The sequence below is a fragment of the Apostichopus japonicus genome, chromosome 13, assembly GCF_037975245.1.
Source record: "Apostichopus japonicus isolate 1M-3 chromosome 13, ASM3797524v1, whole genome shotgun sequence".
NCBI lineage: Eukaryota > Metazoa > Echinodermata > Holothuroidea > Aspidochirotida > Stichopodidae > Apostichopus > Apostichopus japonicus.
In genome coordinates this window covers 12,728,733-12,747,210 of record NC_092573.1, presented here as the reverse complement: position 1 = coordinate 12,747,210, position 18,478 = coordinate 12,728,733, and the positions used below count along the sequence as shown (strand labels likewise).

At 36.6% G+C, this 18,478-nt stretch overlaps 1 protein-coding gene across 3 annotated transcripts in view; it reads left to right on the top strand.

Moving 5' to 3' along the window:
- The window catches only part of LOC139978709 (uncharacterized), a 63,079-nt gene that overhangs the window by 11,084 nt on the left and 33,517 nt on the right, over window positions 1-18,478 (top strand). The gene's annotated exons all lie outside the window — the stretch shown is intronic.

Below are 18,478 nucleotides of genomic sequence, written 5' to 3'. Positions count from 1 at the left end.
TTCATAGTAATTCATATTCTCCACTCTTTGTTGCCAATAAAGCAAACAAAATGTGTTTGTGCGCCATAATTCAAAATTTTATAGAGATTAAAATTCGAATATCGCTCCAGGCTAAATATATATATATATATATATATATATATATATATATATATATTAATACAACCGAATTAGCAGTGTTGCATTACATAGAACTGAAAAGTATAACCCATGGTGATTTACTATGAAGGTCTGCACCTCCAATCACACTAATATCCCAGGTGTTGCAAAGCGATCATTATTTGCATATGAATGCATAACACGACGTATGCAAATATATACGAATTTGTGAAATACCTGCGTTGTCTCTGAACCTCACTCAGTATACTTATACAATTTCCACAATGCAATTATAAACCTTCTTTGCCTCTCACATACCCCAAGGCAGGATCCGATTTTCAAAGTCCAATTCAATTCTTTATATTTTCCCTATCGATCAAATTTCCATTAGTATGCCAAATGTAGCAAATGGGGACAAAACAAGATCTCAATTTTCGGCAATAAATATATATTTGATTGGATTTGGTTGTATCATATCTACCGGTGATGTGGTTGGATTTTGTTATTTAGTTTTCGGTTTTTGGTTTTCACAATGGAAAAGACTCGTAATTTCCTGTCTTTTCTCATTCCTAATTGACATCAATGTATACTGTGTTTTTACCTATCTAGCAGTACTGTAATATGCGGAAGGTTCTTCCCAGGTGTGTCGGCACGGTCCATGTTAACAGTTTTAGCTGTCACGCCAAGTCCGTATTACACATTAAGACTGTATTAAGAGACCCCGCGGTCTCAGTATAACGGTGAGAGAATTCCTGTGTATAAACCTCTTTTTAACGGAATGGGATTTTTAGTTGGTCAATCCTCTCCCTTATCCTACCGTACACTATATTCACAGTCACCACTGCCTATACCTGGTAATACTACGTACACAATGGAGGTAACATTTTCTTTGATGGGCAGGAGTGCCAATAGCCATCTAAGGCCCCAGAGACAAGTATGTCACCTTTTTGTTGTCACCTTTATGTCACCTTATGTCACAATCATGTCACGGGGCAACTTTTGAAAGTCGTCATAAATTCGTTCATAGTCGTAGGAAGAAACCTATAAGCATAATATTTAAATAAGGCGCTTTATATAATGCACATTCACAAACAAACTTTCGTTATTGTTTCTTGTGTGTCTTCTTTTTGACTGTTTACCCACTATATCCACTCCCCCCCCCCACCCACCTCCCTACCTCTCACTCCCCATCAATCTCCTTCTTCCCATTTCACTCCCCACCCCCTTCTTCGGACCCTTTCTTAAAGTTAGGTTTTGGCCGTGACTGATATTGATTATATAACACATGAACAAGTAAGTTTGTTTCTTAAATTCTTCAATCTCGTAACAAGTCTGAAGCTTTATTGTCACGTGACCATTTGATGCACCACTTGGAAAGACATATAAAACATAATGATAAAGAGAAATGCATCTCTCTATTATCATGGCAGAGATATGCACTACGATATCGTCCCACAAATTAATAGACAAATATAAATAAGGAATAAACAAAACTGTCCGACTTGAACACCAAGTTGAAATGTTTCATGAGGCATTAGGTTAATAATTCTATATCATCATTTGCATGCTGCCGACAAACAATATAAAGAACTAATTCGTCAAAATACACACACCATGGTCATATGACTTGGTGATATGCATAATTCATTAATATTAATATTATTTTCATTGTATGTTAATTAGTGAGGTATTAATTGTACAGCTTTTAAGTATCAGCGTCCCATCGGGTAGGCAAATCATACAAGTTTGTATAGTTAATGTTTTTCGTAATTCTATATAGTTGACATCTAGGTTGTCATCGGATGTCATGTTGGTTCGCTGCACATTTAGTAATCATTACCTATAGGGGTATCGATTGTTAATGTAGGCTATATATGTATATGCTCAACGCCTAGTTTGCATATGTACATACCACTGTTATATTGTCTTAACCCTAAGACTATGCAGGGTAATTCTCCAAGGTGGATGCACACAGTCGATCATGACATAAAGTGACTGATGTTCACATGTGCGGTATAGTTAATGACAAACAGCTGCATAAGTAGTGATAACACACATGAAGAAGGTGTTATAAAAATAATGTTAAGCAGTGCAATATATATATATATATATATATTCATATATCGGCATTGAAAACTGTTTTGTTAACGGGCACCCCAATAGGCCTACACTGAAACGTATTCTTCTCTTTTGAAGTTTTTTTGTTGTGGGTGTTGTTGTTGATGATATCGCAAGTAAATCTCTCAAAGGTATATTTATCGAAGAAAATATCAAATTGCGACTGTCAATTCCCAACATGAGATGTCTTAAGTTTTTGCTACTATGTATAGGAATGATTATTTCCTTTCGACCTAATTATTCAAAACCGTCGGGAAAAGAATTTTGGTAATCACAGAACTGGTTTTCTATCTTAAATTACTTAAAAAACTTAAGGGGGGTGTTTCTTCCGGTTAATGAGATCAAGTCAATATAGGTACAGCTACTCGTTGATGTACGTCAAGTGAATGTTAACTACGTCATAAAGCTGAGGGTAAAGTAAACACTCTGAAACGAGTGGTATGAACGAATGATGCTTTTGAACGAGTAGTTCATGTGAGTTCAATGTTTTTCTGAAAGGCAAATCACTTGCATATGTATAGACACCCGATATAACAGCACTCTGAAAGTCATTTGATAAGAAAACAATTCCTGTAGGATAATATATATGTCCCTCACCTAAGATGAAAATGAGATGTAGGAACGTTAAACAAAACACTGTATGCCTGAGGCGGTTAAGAATCTAAGAAATTCGGCATCTAAGGAATAAAGACGAAAAGATGACTTTTCCTTTCTGTTTAGTAAACCACTCTTTCCATGTTGTCATGAGCATGTCCGGATGTTCTGCCTCCCTGGTATTGGTGACCCCACATTTCTCATTGATCACCTTGGCAACCCTCCAGTGGAGGATTCTGTGGCCTGGGTGAGGGACAACGGGGAGGAGGTATCCCCATCCCTTTTAGAATTTTTTCTATCACTATATAGGATGCTTAGTTGTAAGAATTTTATTTTTTTCATTTTGAAACTGTTGGTGTAATTTATGTTCAAGATTTTTCCACTTCTTTTTACAAACTATTGTTAGTATTAGTATCCTTTGGAAATTTTGGTTACCCCCCCTACAAATATATTTTTGCAACCGTCAGTTTGAGTACGAATGTTCTACATGAATTCCATATCAGTTTGGTTTTTGAGGTGGCTATGGATTGTGAGCTGTAGTAACCAACTCCTGGCGCGTCAATACTTTTCTTATACTTGATTGGAAGTAGATCAGGCCTTTTGGCGGTGCAGTTACGACACCTGTGGAGGGGCGGGGTGGGGGGGGGGGGGAGGGGGAGGGGTTGGCGATCTCAGAAGCCTCCTGTACACTCCTGGCTCGTAATAGTTACATTTTCATTTATCAAATAGAATCACGCTTTATTATAGCAACTGATCGTTAAAGGGAAATTATTAATGTTTCACCATTACTTAGTTACATCGGCTGTAACACATTCCCGTCAAGTCGAACAGAACTGAAGTATTATTTGTATGATTGTGATTCACGTTTGTGTTTTCTCTCTGTTGTTAGTGATGTGGTAACCATCAGTTAATTGATAGGTAAAACTCAAAATGCCAGCAAAAATAAAGATAGACCTATTCTACAATATATACAAGCAGTGGCGTGCATCTTGCCAGGGAGGGATGTATAAATTCCTCCGACTGATGGAGGAAGGAATATTTTATGTAGGTAGGATTATTTTATGTAGGTAGGAATCAAGAGGCAAATTGAGAATTTTTATCAAGAAGATGATATGGTGCTGGGGTCGTTGAAGCAAACACCCATGCTGGGGCCCTCCCAACAATAGACATTTAAACTTCTAATGGCGCGTATTCAAGGTTGCGATAACAAATACACAGTGAACTTTTCTGCAAAGTTGAAAGGGGTAATGTACACTCGAATTATAGTTGTCTAGTTCTTCCGCGACTGATGTGAAACCCCCTGACTGAACCATATTCCCCAACTGAACCATTTATTGACCGAGTGACGATGGAAGTTGGGGTGGGATGGACCCCTGGACCCACCCCCTCACCTTTTGCGCACGCCACTAAATTTCAGGTTACGTCTCCAAATATGAAGTGTTCCTACTACATTCAAATTCTTTTCTTGTTCATGAATTGATATTATATGATCGTACAAATAACAACAATGACCACGGCTTGTGTGGTTTATGTTACTCTTATTTATTTTAATGATATGCTTGTGACAGATATATTATTAGTGTGTTACACTAACAAATTCCAACTTTCCATTGTTCATATAGAAGAGTTTAAAGCAACCATGATTCGAAATATTTTATTCAATAATTAAAGCCTTCTGATGGCTTATCTTGTACCACGTATCAATATCTAACGTTAAGTTGTAAATCAAATTTGCTTCTCCGTATTTTGTAGCTGTTTCTCTTCTTTGTAATCCGACATATTATTTTTAGGTCAAAAAATAGAAAAGGGTGTACAGAAAACGCATGACGAAATTGAAATCAATTTCTTTATTATAGAAGAATCATGATCAGGACATTTAATCCGCAAATGTATTTTTACCCATCCGAGGCCAAGGGCTTTCTTATTTACTGGTTTTTAAGCCCCCCCCCCCCCCCAAATAGTTCGCTTCGCTGATTCTCCAGACTTTAAAACCATCCCCTTGAATAATTCATAATGGAAGGCCGTGGGGGAGAGTTACATCTTGAAATTGGTCAACGTAGATAGGCAGGCGACAATTGACCTTCCGAACAGATTTATTCTCATTGTGCAAGACGAAATAACTTAAGTATTTACACTAATGTGCGTCTGGATTCCCTCAACATCTTCTTCATTGTTTTTTTTTTGGTCTTAAAGCAATATGAAACCTTACATGTTATATAAAGAACGAAGGATATATTTTGTAACTGTCGTCGTTATTGCTTTTAGCTGCTTGAAAAATCTTGAGAAAATGTTACTCATCCTCTCGACGTCGTGACTTTCTGAGCTCTCACAAAAAAAGGCATTTCGAGGAGTTTTTTCTTACTTTCTAACAGAACTTTCACTTATTTGTTAATACATATGGACATTCGAATAAGCCGTGATAAAATTTAAGCTTATTTCAGACAGGATTTGAAAGATCGAATTTGATAAGCTGTATTGTAGTATCATTTCCTCTTGAGAATTACTAAAAGAATTGAGCGTGAAAACGATCTACATAGGGCTCTCGAGTCTGACCCTTGACATAGACATCATGGACAAACCAATTATCAACTTTATAGAAAAGGCCTGAACAAAACCTTATGTACATCGTACCGTTCGCTTCTACACCTGAAATGTGCGCCATTTTCAGCTGTATAATCCTTGAGTTTAGGTCGCCCCTGGATGACGTATCCACCATATATACTTAAAAAGGCGGAGTCTGTCGTGTAACCCTTGATACCATCATGGACAGGAATCACCAAATGTTATGTGAGCGTCTGAAGCCACATGCATAATATCCTATTGCTTGCTTGCTCTTCACATATTATGGTACAATGACAGATGTCATGGCTTATATTCAGCCGGGTCTAGAATATATCGGTTTGATCCCATCTAAGGCGTTTCACTTCAATGATAATCGAGTTAAGAAGAGCATATATTACTTAATCTTTCTCCGCATAAAGCTGGATTCAGTGGATTTGAACGACAACCTCAGCACCGGATTCGACCATATGTTATATATATATATATATATATATATATATATATATATGTATATATGTATATATATATATATGTATATATGTGTATATATATATATATATATATATATATATATATATATATATATATATATATATATATATATCGCCTATCTGCAATAGATGGAACAATGGAACAGCCGAACCAAGTTAGCTTCAACTACTCCATGAAGAACATCCCTATTCCAACTGCCAACAACACACACACACACACACACACATATATATATATATATATATATATATATATATATATATATAAACACTATCCAATCTAATGGCTGTGTGTAAATACATATAGCCTGCGCTCATCAATTGCTTTAAATCACATCCGATGGCTGCAAGCACTCTCATGTATTTCGAGAGTCATTCCTTAATTGTCCTTATTACGCCGATAACCTTTCATTAAAAACGAAACTCTGTGTAACATGAGACGATTTCTTATCACCAATTCAAAATTCCCTTCAAAACGCCTCCTTGTTTTATGTCAATATGGTTGAGTAGCCTTCATGGTCTAAATAGCACACCCTCAAAAACCTAAATCTTCTGATTCGTGAGGGGTCCAAAAAATATATGCAAAAGGGTTAAAAACCGTGAGGCAGTGATTATGACTCAGCGTGCCATTAGCATAATGCCATACATAATATGCAAGGAGGCTTGGGAATCTCATGTGTATTTGTTATTACGAAATTTAATTAGAAAACAAACCTTACTTTATTTGTTTATTTCTGCGTGATTTACGGGATGGCTTCGATTAGGTGTGAGCTAATCACCCGCGGATGAAATGTAACTGCTCTAAGCAGATCGAATGGTCTATATATCTCATCAGGATATAGGTTACTAATGAACAAAACCGTTCGTCAGGCTTATGGATGCAGTCGATGTTGCTATGTACCCATATTGCTGTTCTAGAAGAATTTATATACAATTTATTTTATTAAACTGTCATGCGTACACAAAATATTTCTGGGACAGTTTACCGCATAATATTAGAAAGTATAAGCTCGCCCAGACGTGGACGATGCTTATCTAGGTTATTTCAAGAACAACGGTTTCTTCAAGCAAAAGATTTGATTAAATTATTGTTACTACTGGCAGCACTTATATCTATGAAATTATTTTAGTTACAGCCGACGTTCGAATTTGCCAAAGATACATTGTGAAATCAGAGTAGAATTATTTTAAATTGGAGGAAAAATTTGACTGGAATTATGGTATGATAAAAATTGTAACATTCATCGCAATTGCGTTAATGTTTAGAAGGAGTGCTGAGACTACTGTCAAACTGTATGCCTTAATTGTTTTGTATGACAGTCAAAGCACTGCTTAAGGACCTAATGCGTGGCTATGTGTGTCCTTTAAGGTGGCATACTCCTATTAGCGTCTATATCAATCCGCCCCAATTGGTCTCCTTCAGGAAAAGTGCCAATTAGGAGCAGGAGAACAACTTTTTTTGCTATGTTATCAATTAGTATCTGCTTTTTTTGTGGCTTGGATGTTAAAGAGTATATGAATGGAAACACATGTGGTGCAAAAAATGGGTCAATTAAGGCAATTTTAGACCAGTTTACTCCCAGGAGCAGCGTACGAAAATTGTTTACGACTGAGTAAAGAGGTTTGTTTAAAAGTGACGAAAACTGCAGGCTCTGATAGCAAAACAATTGCACGGTCATGATACAGAAAATTGTTGGTGCCATGAAAGACTAACTTGTCAGCTCTTCAATAATGGGTAGCGTTTAGCTAATGAGAACTTCTATCTAGACTTAAAGACCACATTACTTTTGTGATTTAGTGTGTAAGTCAACGGGGCTTTTAATGGGTGTATGCTACCTGAATCTAACTCTTAGACTCTATAAACAGACACACAAACCCGACATACCGTTTGCATATGAGCGTCAACTGGGATCCGCGAACCTGGGTGCGAACTTTTGAAAAGTCCTTAAATGTGATCGTTAAAAAGTCATCTTGATCATGAATCGCTAAAAATATGCTTCTCACCTTTGTTTTGATTTATTTGCTTTAAATTCCTCCAACCGCTTCCGTGCTACAACAGACCACAGATATTCCAGACAATTGGACATACATTGTAACTAATATATCAAGTTTTTAAGCAATTATATAGTGTAAACATATAGGGTGTAAACAGCATGAAGTCTTGTCAATTTGATATATTTAGTATCATAAAAAGATTGAAGGTTGTTTACTGTATAAGTATACATAAGAGCAGTTGGATCTAAATTAGTTAATACAATCCTTACACGAGGACGAATACCTAAATAGAACTCGATAACAGTTACGAGCGCATGAATATTCTGTTTTTGTTCAGCTGTACTTAAGAACGTTGTCTCGAAATGTTCTCTGTAGATAGCAGCATCTTCCGACGTCAATTTATATTACAAAGCATCTAATTCATTTTCCATGAGATGTTTTATGTTGTATGTGACGTGGACTAAATAAGCTTATATATGGTATAACTGTCGAAGGATTTAACGTTAAGTGGTGTCAGGCAGAGAACACTACAAATGAGTGACATTAAAATAATCCGAGTTTTGGCATTACTTGCTAAATGAACAATCTGCTCCTACATTGTGAATAGACAGCCTGAAGCAACACGACTTTAACGTCGATACTATTTATTTTATTAAGTTTGACATTCATATCAGTGGCGTAGGAAGGTACTTTTGAGTGGGGGGGGGGGGCTGAAGAATGATGGCCGGCCTGGGGGAGGGGTCTAAGGGGAGGGGGCTTCCCCCTCCCCTTTGGATTTTTTTGCATTTCCAGGTGGCCTCAGATGCAATTTGGTGCAATATAGCACACTTCAACACCCACTCCATTTTGTAAACTTAATTTTGTATTTTCACCTGGCCTTAGATGCAATTTGGTGCTCCAAATGAGATTTTTTTCTCATTTGGAAATGAAAAAGGGGTTTTCTGACCTGCGAAGCGGGGGGGCGGAATGATACTTCCGCCCCTCCACATTTTTCACTGGGGGGGGGGCTGGCGCCCCCCCCGGTTCCTACGCCCTTGATTCATATATTGAGAAACAAAACTCTGCTTGTAGGATATATAGCTTGGTGCAGACCCCTGCACTCACTTCTGTATGAAATGACCTATATTTATTGAAATGGATTCACGGGTGGATTTTGATTATACGGTAGACGTCATAACTTAACTATATTATCGTTTATATGTGAGGAGGTTTTATGAAGTGAGTGAGTCTTATTATGTCAAATTCTGGTTCATAACGAATGACGACATTGTGACGACATGACGGTTTTCATGCGCAGGATTTCCAAGTTTTTAGAGGGCAAAGAATATCAGTTTCTTGCTAATGGAAACAAATGTTGGAATCTTCTCGATGGATTTCTGTGAAGAATTGAAGAAAGGAAAAACATAACGTATACCTTTACTACGAGGTCAATATTCACTGCGACTCATAACTTGTGATTTTAAAATAAGTTCGGTTGGATTATGCAGGCATGTACCGATAAAATCAACATCTAAGAGAAAACTTGTATTCATTATAACTACAACCTATATGTATAGTTGAAGTTTGAGGACGACGAAAAGCGTTTCTCTATACGTAACGATGAACGCTCATACTTTGAAGTGACAGTTCCCTAGACGATGATGACTTATGTTTGGAGTGACATCTTAGACCCCCCAAAAATGATGTAATTAGCAAGCTTGAAAATTCTTTCACTAATAAAGAATAATGCCTCGATCAAGCATGTTCAAACTTGAATTAATATGAAAATTTCAGTGAAGTTGTTTTTGCCTATAGAAATGTGACTGGACTTGAGTCAGGAAACGCTTATGACTCGAATCGACTTTAAAATTAAGTGACTCGTAACAACTCCTCCATATTGGCATATGAAACGACTGAATATATAAGACTAACATTTTGGAACTTATTCCATTCAGCTGAAGGTAACATTTAATAAAACCAAAGTTGGCTTATATTTAGCAAAAAAGTCGTGTAAAGGCTTTTAAGTTATGAATTTTAATGACGCCATGATCATAAATTACAAATAGAAACATATTATGGAGAAAATATAAATCATGCCATTTCTTTCCTTATCAACAAAAGAAAAGAAATATGGTAAATTTCTCTGGTCATGCAAGTTAGATCGGGATAGGCTATCTCCTATACTCACTGCTAAATTAATGTGCCAATGTGTGTGTGTGTGTGCGTGTGTGTTTATTTACTGTTATATTTTGTTCTGTTTGTTTATTATGTGAAGTCTCGTAGTTTGTTCGGTGTAAAATATTTGCAACAAATATTACAGTGATTTATGAAACGGTCAGAGGAAGAGTGAAATTTGAAATAATTCTGTGTAATCATAATGAGTAAAGCTGATAACACTATCATTGCAACGGTATAGAATGATCGAGAAAATGTTAACATATTGCAAGAAAAACGCAGGGAAAATGTAGTAAAAAAAAGAAAAGAAAATAGGAAAACGTAGAACAGCAGATATGGAATATCTCATTACAGAGCAAAATAGAAATATGAATAGCACAAGAAAAATGATACAATCGAGTAGAGAAGAAAACAAATAATACGAATTGAGGTAAAATGCAGAGCATTAAGAACATTAGATGTGAAGAACACAACAATAACAATCAGGAACGTAACAACAGGCGGTGTGGGGGTGGGGCGGGGTGGGGTTTGGGTATCACCCCAATAATTGGCTTGAATCTTCAATAGTTCGTCAAAACATGACAGTTGTAAAATTGAATCTATGCAACATGTCTTCAAATAATTTAAGCCGTTAATGTAACCTACAGTATAGGCCACCTTTACTAATAAACTAAAGAAGGTTTCTATCTGTCAGTTTTATCCAACGAATCCATCTAGTTGGAAAATTATGATTCTACCCACCCCTCCCCCACCCCCATCCCAAGACCCCAGCAACGTCCGTGACAACAACAAATACCACATCAACAACATAACAAAACAATTAATAATGGAGTTAATCACTTACCGTGAAAGGAAATTGGCGTCTTTAAACGATATTTTGATCTAGAATGGAAGCCTTAAGGAAAGAACGAGAACTACAATGAAACACGAACGGAGAATGCGACAAAAGACCTGCTAGTAGCTCTTTAACAAGAACTGCAATATACAATTCTCAGTACAAGAATACTCAGTACAATACTCAGTGCAAGAATTGTAAAATACGATTGATAGATGGCCCACTGTTATATATTTAGTCATACATACAACATGCATTGTTATCATACAGATAGAAGGCATTCATCGGTCTTTGGAATGGCGTTTAGAACTCCACCCGACATATCCCACAGAATCCTCCCGCCCCGTCCCCCGCCCATCAGGGACCACCCTTCCGCCAGTGCGGGTCAAGTTATACTTAGGCCTAACTGGAATCTTGTATATGATCGTTTCCTGGCGGCTTGTAAACTAATAAATTGACAAATACTTGTTATTCAACTGAAACCTGGAACCTCATATATGGCAAGACGTATTCATAATTCATAGCTTAGACTGACAATTTCATTTTATGATCCGTTGATGTTATGATCCATAGTTTACAGAATCCACTCTTTGAAACCCTTTTCTTTATGACGTACTCTGTATCTGGACTGCATGAATTTTGTATACCAAATGCCGCTTTTAGGTATTAAGTTTTCGCACAACACTTTTTTGCCACATGTGTTTTGTTGGGGAGGAGGGCGGGGAGAGAGAGAGAGATAGGAGGGAAGGAGGGGAGGGGGAGGGGATAATTGGAAGGCGAGCATGAGATGGGAACAGAAAAACTTTCTCATTATGACATCCTTGGCAAAACGCTTTTCTCCTACATTTGAGGTAGCAAGAGGATAGTCAGCTTGCCGTAACTCCTATACACGGTTGTTTGAATTGTTGGGAACTAGCGCAAATGTTATATAAATTGCTACTGTAAATCCATACATAACTACAAAACTTATCTTTGATACCGCTGACCTTCAAATTGTGTCCAATCCATGACGTTTGGCTTCGACTAGGATTTATACTTGTCTCTGTTGATTTATTAGACCTAATGGAAACACTAATTCGTTTGGGGAATTAAGAAAGTTTATCAGGAATCTCAAAATTTTAGTTGACATCATTTTTGTGTTTTTCAGCTTTTTAGACAATTTGTTTCTTGTAGGCCCTACAGCATGTACAATTTGTCCTATATATACGCTAGAAATTCATAGTTTTTCTGTAGACAACCATGTAAAGCACTTAAGAATCTGGAACAAAATTTCCCCAATTATAATATATGTATATATATATATATATATATATATATATATATATATATATATATATATATATATATATATATATATATATATATATATATATATATATATATATATATAAATGAAAATCGTAATGAGTTGGAAAATCAACTATATATATATATATATATATATATATATATATATATAAACTGACACAACGACAACATACGCTATCATGTACGAACACACACAGTATCCGATTCGTTTCTCGATATATCATGTACCACAACAGCACACATTATAATAAGGACTGATTGTGATATATCTGACGATTGGTGATGAATTTGTAGAACATTTATGGTAATAGTGCTTTCGTGCCAAAAATTTATGTTTAAATTTTGAATCCCTTTGTTTAGTCTATAACCCCATATCGATCTAATCATTAAACCAGTGCGGGTTTGCATTTTACGCATACAATGTAAGCGAACATAACACAGTGCAGATTTTTTTTTTTTTTTTATCGTTATGGTAATTGTGATATAGTTAACCTCCTTCGTGTAGGTACTTAGGTTAGGCATTAGTATCGTCAAAACGACCCAAAAAAGAGTCTACCGCTGTTGCTTTCTCTTATTTTTTTTGTTATCCTTGAAAGAAATAGCTTTCAATTAAGACGTCATTGCATTTCCCCGGATTCAAATAAAAGACATGATTTGATAAAGTAATCCCTCACGGAGGTTCCTACATGGGGATAAGCTTACCTTGTTCGTATTGTGTCATTTTGTTGCAGGTTTTATCAGCCATTTCACAGTGACAGTTCACGATAATCTAAGATACAGAAACCTATAGTATTTTATCTATATTGCGTCATCACGTCTACAGCAATGAATAGAATGTAACTCCGGGCCACAATTATCTCGTTATTAAGTGTGCATATGTTACAGCCTACAGGTATTCTACGTCCACAATGTAGTCATGCTGTCTTCGCCGATGAACGCAAGAAAGGAAGAAAGAAATATAAACACAAAGGAACACACAAATGTAAAACATGAACGTAATGATGATAATAATCATAATATTGATGATAATGATGATGATAATGATAATGATAATAATAATAATAATATTAATAATAATAATAATAATGATAATAACAATAATAATAACAATCAGTTATTTTTACGACGCTTAAGCGACCACAAATGTGGGAGAAACCCGCAAGGGCTTATGGTTTGCACCTTACACATCGAGTGGCTTCCAATTCAACATTTGGAATCTTTTCAATTTAGAAAGTCACTTTAGATGAGAAAACCGTAGATTGCTCTTGTGCATGAAAACCCGCCTTACACCCGGCCAATAACAATAATAATTATAATAATAATAATAATAATAGTAGTAATAATAATAATAATAATAATAATAATAATAATAATAATAATAATAATAATAATAATAATAATAATAATAATAATAATAATAATAATAATAATATTTTTTTTTTTTTTTTTTTTTTGAAATTTTTATTTGCATCCATCTCTTCTGCACAACATATTAAGTTGAAAAGAAAGAAAAAGTTCGCTTCATGACACCAAAAGGACATTTCCTTTATCAATAATGCAAAGAATCTCTTAGCAGTTTAATTTCTTTGTGCTTTTTTTATTGATAAGTATATACATTTCAACACTCAAGAAAAATGAAAGCTTATGCTTGAAAATATCATAACTTGGAACGCTTTTGTTAATTCTGCAAAGGTAAATATAATATTTGGCATAAAACATTGTCAGGCTATACCATTTCATTTTGTTCTCGTAATCATAACCAAAACACACGTGTTCGTACTCAACTTCAACTTTTGAATTAAAGATTTCAAGATATATTTTGTTCCAAATATCTCCAACTGCGCTACAGCGCCAGTAAAGGTGGTCTAAAGTTTCAGTAGACTCGCCACAAAAACTGCAACTTGGGTCGTCAATAATGTTAATTTTACTAAGAAAACTATTTGTAGTAATGATACGATGGATAAACTTGTACTGAAAGCTTCTTAATTTAGTATCTCTAATCTTGCTACAAGAACCAAAAATTTCACTCCAGTTTAAAGTGGTGCCTTTAAAATCATTGTCCATTTTAAACAACCACGTGGTTGCTCAATACAACGGCTGTTAAATTTATTATAAGCATATTGACAAATCTTAGTAGTACCATATAGTTGCGCTAACATAACCTGCTGACTACATGGTTGCTTCGGCAGCTGTAATGACTATCTGGATGGTACCCACGTACGTGGGATAGAATGTATAATCCCATTCAGCTTAGTAAAGGGGAAGCTTGGACAATTAAATTTAGCAATAAAAGCAGTATACGATAGAGGCCTGCCAGACATGTCATAAAAATCCCGGACATAAAGCACATTTGAATTAAAACACTTCCTGTACCAAACTACTTCATTATTAATCTTGATAAAACTGTTGTTCCAGATAATCTGATCACCGTAATTCGCCACCGGGGTTTCAAAGGTGAGATCGCTCCAAGCACAACAGCAGTTGCGAAGAAACTCGTGTTTAACCTTCTTAAAAATATCATTTCCCTTGAAATTACAGCTAAAAAGAAAATCCTTACCAACGTTTTTCAAAAAATAGTCGAAAAGGATTTCCAATGGCCAAAATTATGATCTGTATATCTTTTAATCCAAGTAATTTTCATACTTTTCATGAAATCATGCACGTTAATCATATTCAAGCCGCCTTCTTCCTGTGGCTGCATTAAAATTTTCCTCTTTATTTTGTCGCCCTTTCCTCTCCAAATAAAGTTAAACAGTAAACTATTTAGTTCCTTTAGAAATGATTCTGGAGGGTTAGGCAGAACAGAGAAGAGGAAAACAAGTTGTGACAGAGCAAAACTCTTTATGATAACAATTTTACCATAGGGAGTCAGATCACGAGGAGACCACATATTTAGGACACTTTTCAAACGTGAAAGTTTTGGCAAATAGTTTAAGGGAAAGAGGTCACTTCTATTATTCGTAAGTGTAATACCAAGAACCTTAATAGGACCATCTGTAAAGGGAATATTATAAGCACTCTGACCATTACCATTCTCATTATTATCGCCGATAGGAAGAATGTTAGACTTTTCGAAGTTGATCTTCAGACCAGAAGCTTGTTTAAACTCTGTTAGTATCTCAACAACTCTCTGTAAAGAAGGCGGAGTGTATAGCCGGAGGTGTATGCCGGAGTGTATAGCCGGAGTGTATAGCCGGAGTGTATAAGGCGGAGTGTATAGCCTAGTGGTTAACGCCGGCGTCTCCCAGTCATGAGATCCCCGGTTCGATTCCCCGCCGACAGCAATGTGTGTCGTCTGGCAAGGGTGTTGTTCAATAACAACTCCCTGACATGGACGTTAAATGGATGTGTGCCGAGAGATTGGCTTCGGTCAGCTTGCGAGTCTACAAGCCTCCATGGCTTCTTTCGCGAGTTCCTGCTTGCAGGAAGATCACATATACATACATACATACATACATACAAGAACGATCGATATTGTCCAGAAAAATAGTTGTGTCATCAGCATACATAGACACTTTAATGTTAACATTGCCTACTGGAAAACCGACATACATACGGTCAGCTCGTAATTTCAAAGCCAAAATTTCTGCACACAACACAAAAAGGTATGGGCTTAAGGGGCAACCTTGGCGCATCCCCCTTTTAACAGGAATAATAATAATAATAATAATAATAATATTAATAATAATGATGATAATGATGATAATAATAATAATAATAATAATAATAATAATAATAATAATAATAATAATAATAATAATAATAATAATAATAAAAATAATAATAATAATAAAAATAATAATAATAACATGATTGGTGGCGCTACCCTAGTGGCGACGCAACTCGCTCAAGCTCTTGAAATTTCTACTTTTTTCGACACTCGTTCTACACTAGAAGTTCATGGAACATTACTGAACATGGAATCAAAGGTTCTAACGTTTGGATTAGTATTTCTTTTGGTGACGACGTGTTTCGGTTTGGGAGAAAACGATGTGTTTATATCAGCGTCTAGGCTGTACTATTCTCCAGCTCAGCTACATGCCCTACGTAATGTGAAGCGTGTAGGCCTACACACTGGATCACCTAGCCTAACCAACTATGCGGACATTCCGAAAGAAATCAAGAAAAGGAAACGAGGAAAACCGGGAGGTGTTAAAAGACGGATACGTAGACAGAAATGTAAGCCTTTTTTACCAACTATTATTATGGGTAACGTTCAATCCCTGAGCAATAAGATCGACGAGCTATGTGCCAATGTGAACTACCTAAATGAATTTCGGAATGCTAGTCTCATGTCATTCACGGAGACCTGGCTTACTGAACATCATAATGACGCTCATGTATCAGTCAATGGATTCAAGTTAATGCGAGGTGATCGGACTACTGATTCGGGGAAGGAGAAAGGGGGAGGTGTATGCTTATATGTCAACGAGAATTGGTGCCATCCCAACCATGCAACCATCAAGCATCATTCATGTTCTACAAACGTTGAGATTCTGAGTCAGTTTGAGGCCGTACTATTTACCCAGGGAGTTCTCCCATGTCATTGTTTGTACTGTTTATGTTCCTCATCGGAGTGCTGCGAAACTGGCTGCTTTGGAACTGTGTGACGTGATACATGAATTGGAAACAGCATCTCCCGATGCATTATTCATCGTCAATGGGGTTTCAATCATTGTAGCCTCCGGAAAAGTAATGTGCACTACTATCAACATGTGACTTGCACAACACGAGCTACTGCTACCCTGGATTTGCTCTATTCAAACGTAAAGGATGCCTACAACTCCATTCAATTGCCAGCCCTTGGTTATGCCGATCATAACCTCATCAACTTACTACCCAAGTACAGACCTATTGTTCAGAGGCAGAAACCGTCGACCGTGACTGTTCAACAATGGAACGAAGACAGCTTAGAACATCTTAGAGCTGAACTGGATGTTACTGATTGGAATGCCTTTATAGACGCTGCCGGGGACTTGGATGAATTGACGGAAACAGTAAGCGATTACATAAATTTTTGTGTTGAACTTACAATTCCAACAAAGCAGATTAAAGTTTATCCTAACAACAAACCTTGGATTACGAAACGGGTAAAGGACGTCATCAATAGGAAGAAAGGGCTCTTCGGTAAAGGAGATCATGAGGGATTGAAGAAAATCCGGTCTAAACTGAAAAGGATTATTCGCGAGGAGAGGGCAGCGTACAAGGACAAAGTTGAAGGGCATTTTACTGGTGGCAACATGAAGCGCGTCTGGGAAGGCGTGCGCTTGATGAGTGGTTACAACAATAAACCAAAATCTTGCCTATTACCCAGAGTGGATGAAGACTATGCGAACGAACTGAATTGCTTTTATAATCGTTTCGATCGACAGGATTTTTCAGCTGAACACGACGATTTTCAACAGCAGTTTGCAAATTCTGACTGTGACATCACGGTTACTGAAGGTGAGGTTCGTCGTCATTTGTCAAGACTCCACTCATCGAAAGCTGCCGGACCAGACAAGCTCTCCCCGCGGGTCTTAAAACAATGTGCAATACAACTTTCGAACATTTTAACGTATATTTTCAATCAATCTTTCACAACCCGTGTTATACCTAACTTATGGAAGCAATCATGTATCATACCAGTACCTAAAACCAGTGCAATATCATGTTTGAATGACTTACGTCCTGTTGCCCTCACTGCTGTGCCCATGAAAGTTTGTGAACGTATATTTTTAGAACGCTTTAGACCATTTGTAACTCCATTTTTAGATCCTTTCCAGTTTGCATACCAATCAGATCGAAGTTGTGAAGATGCCATTCTTTTGATCCTCCATAAACTATATTCTCATTTAGAACATTCTTGCCGAGGACATTTTGCCCGTGTGACATTTTTCGACTTTTCGTCTGCTTTCAACACTATCCAACCACATATTTTAGTCAGTAAACTTAAGAATATGGACGTTCCCGGTGGTTTTATTCACTGGATTTTAAACTATTTAACTAACAGAACTCAGTTGGTGAAAGTCAGCCATTCGTGTCTATCCGATGTTATTCTTTCAAATACAGGGGCACCCCAGGGAACAGTTCTAGCACCGTTCCTATTCACACTTTATACGTACGATGCCAGGTCATTAGAACAAGGGTGCTCACTCATCAAGTTTGCTGACGATACTGCCATGATTGGCTTAGTCAATGGTAATGGTGATGAAGCGTACTTACGTCAAATTCAGTCTTTTGTGAACTACTGTGACCTTAACTTCCTCCAATTAAATGTTGCTAAGACCAAAGAAATGATTATTGATTTTCGTCACAATACTAATCCTCCACCCCCTGTTGT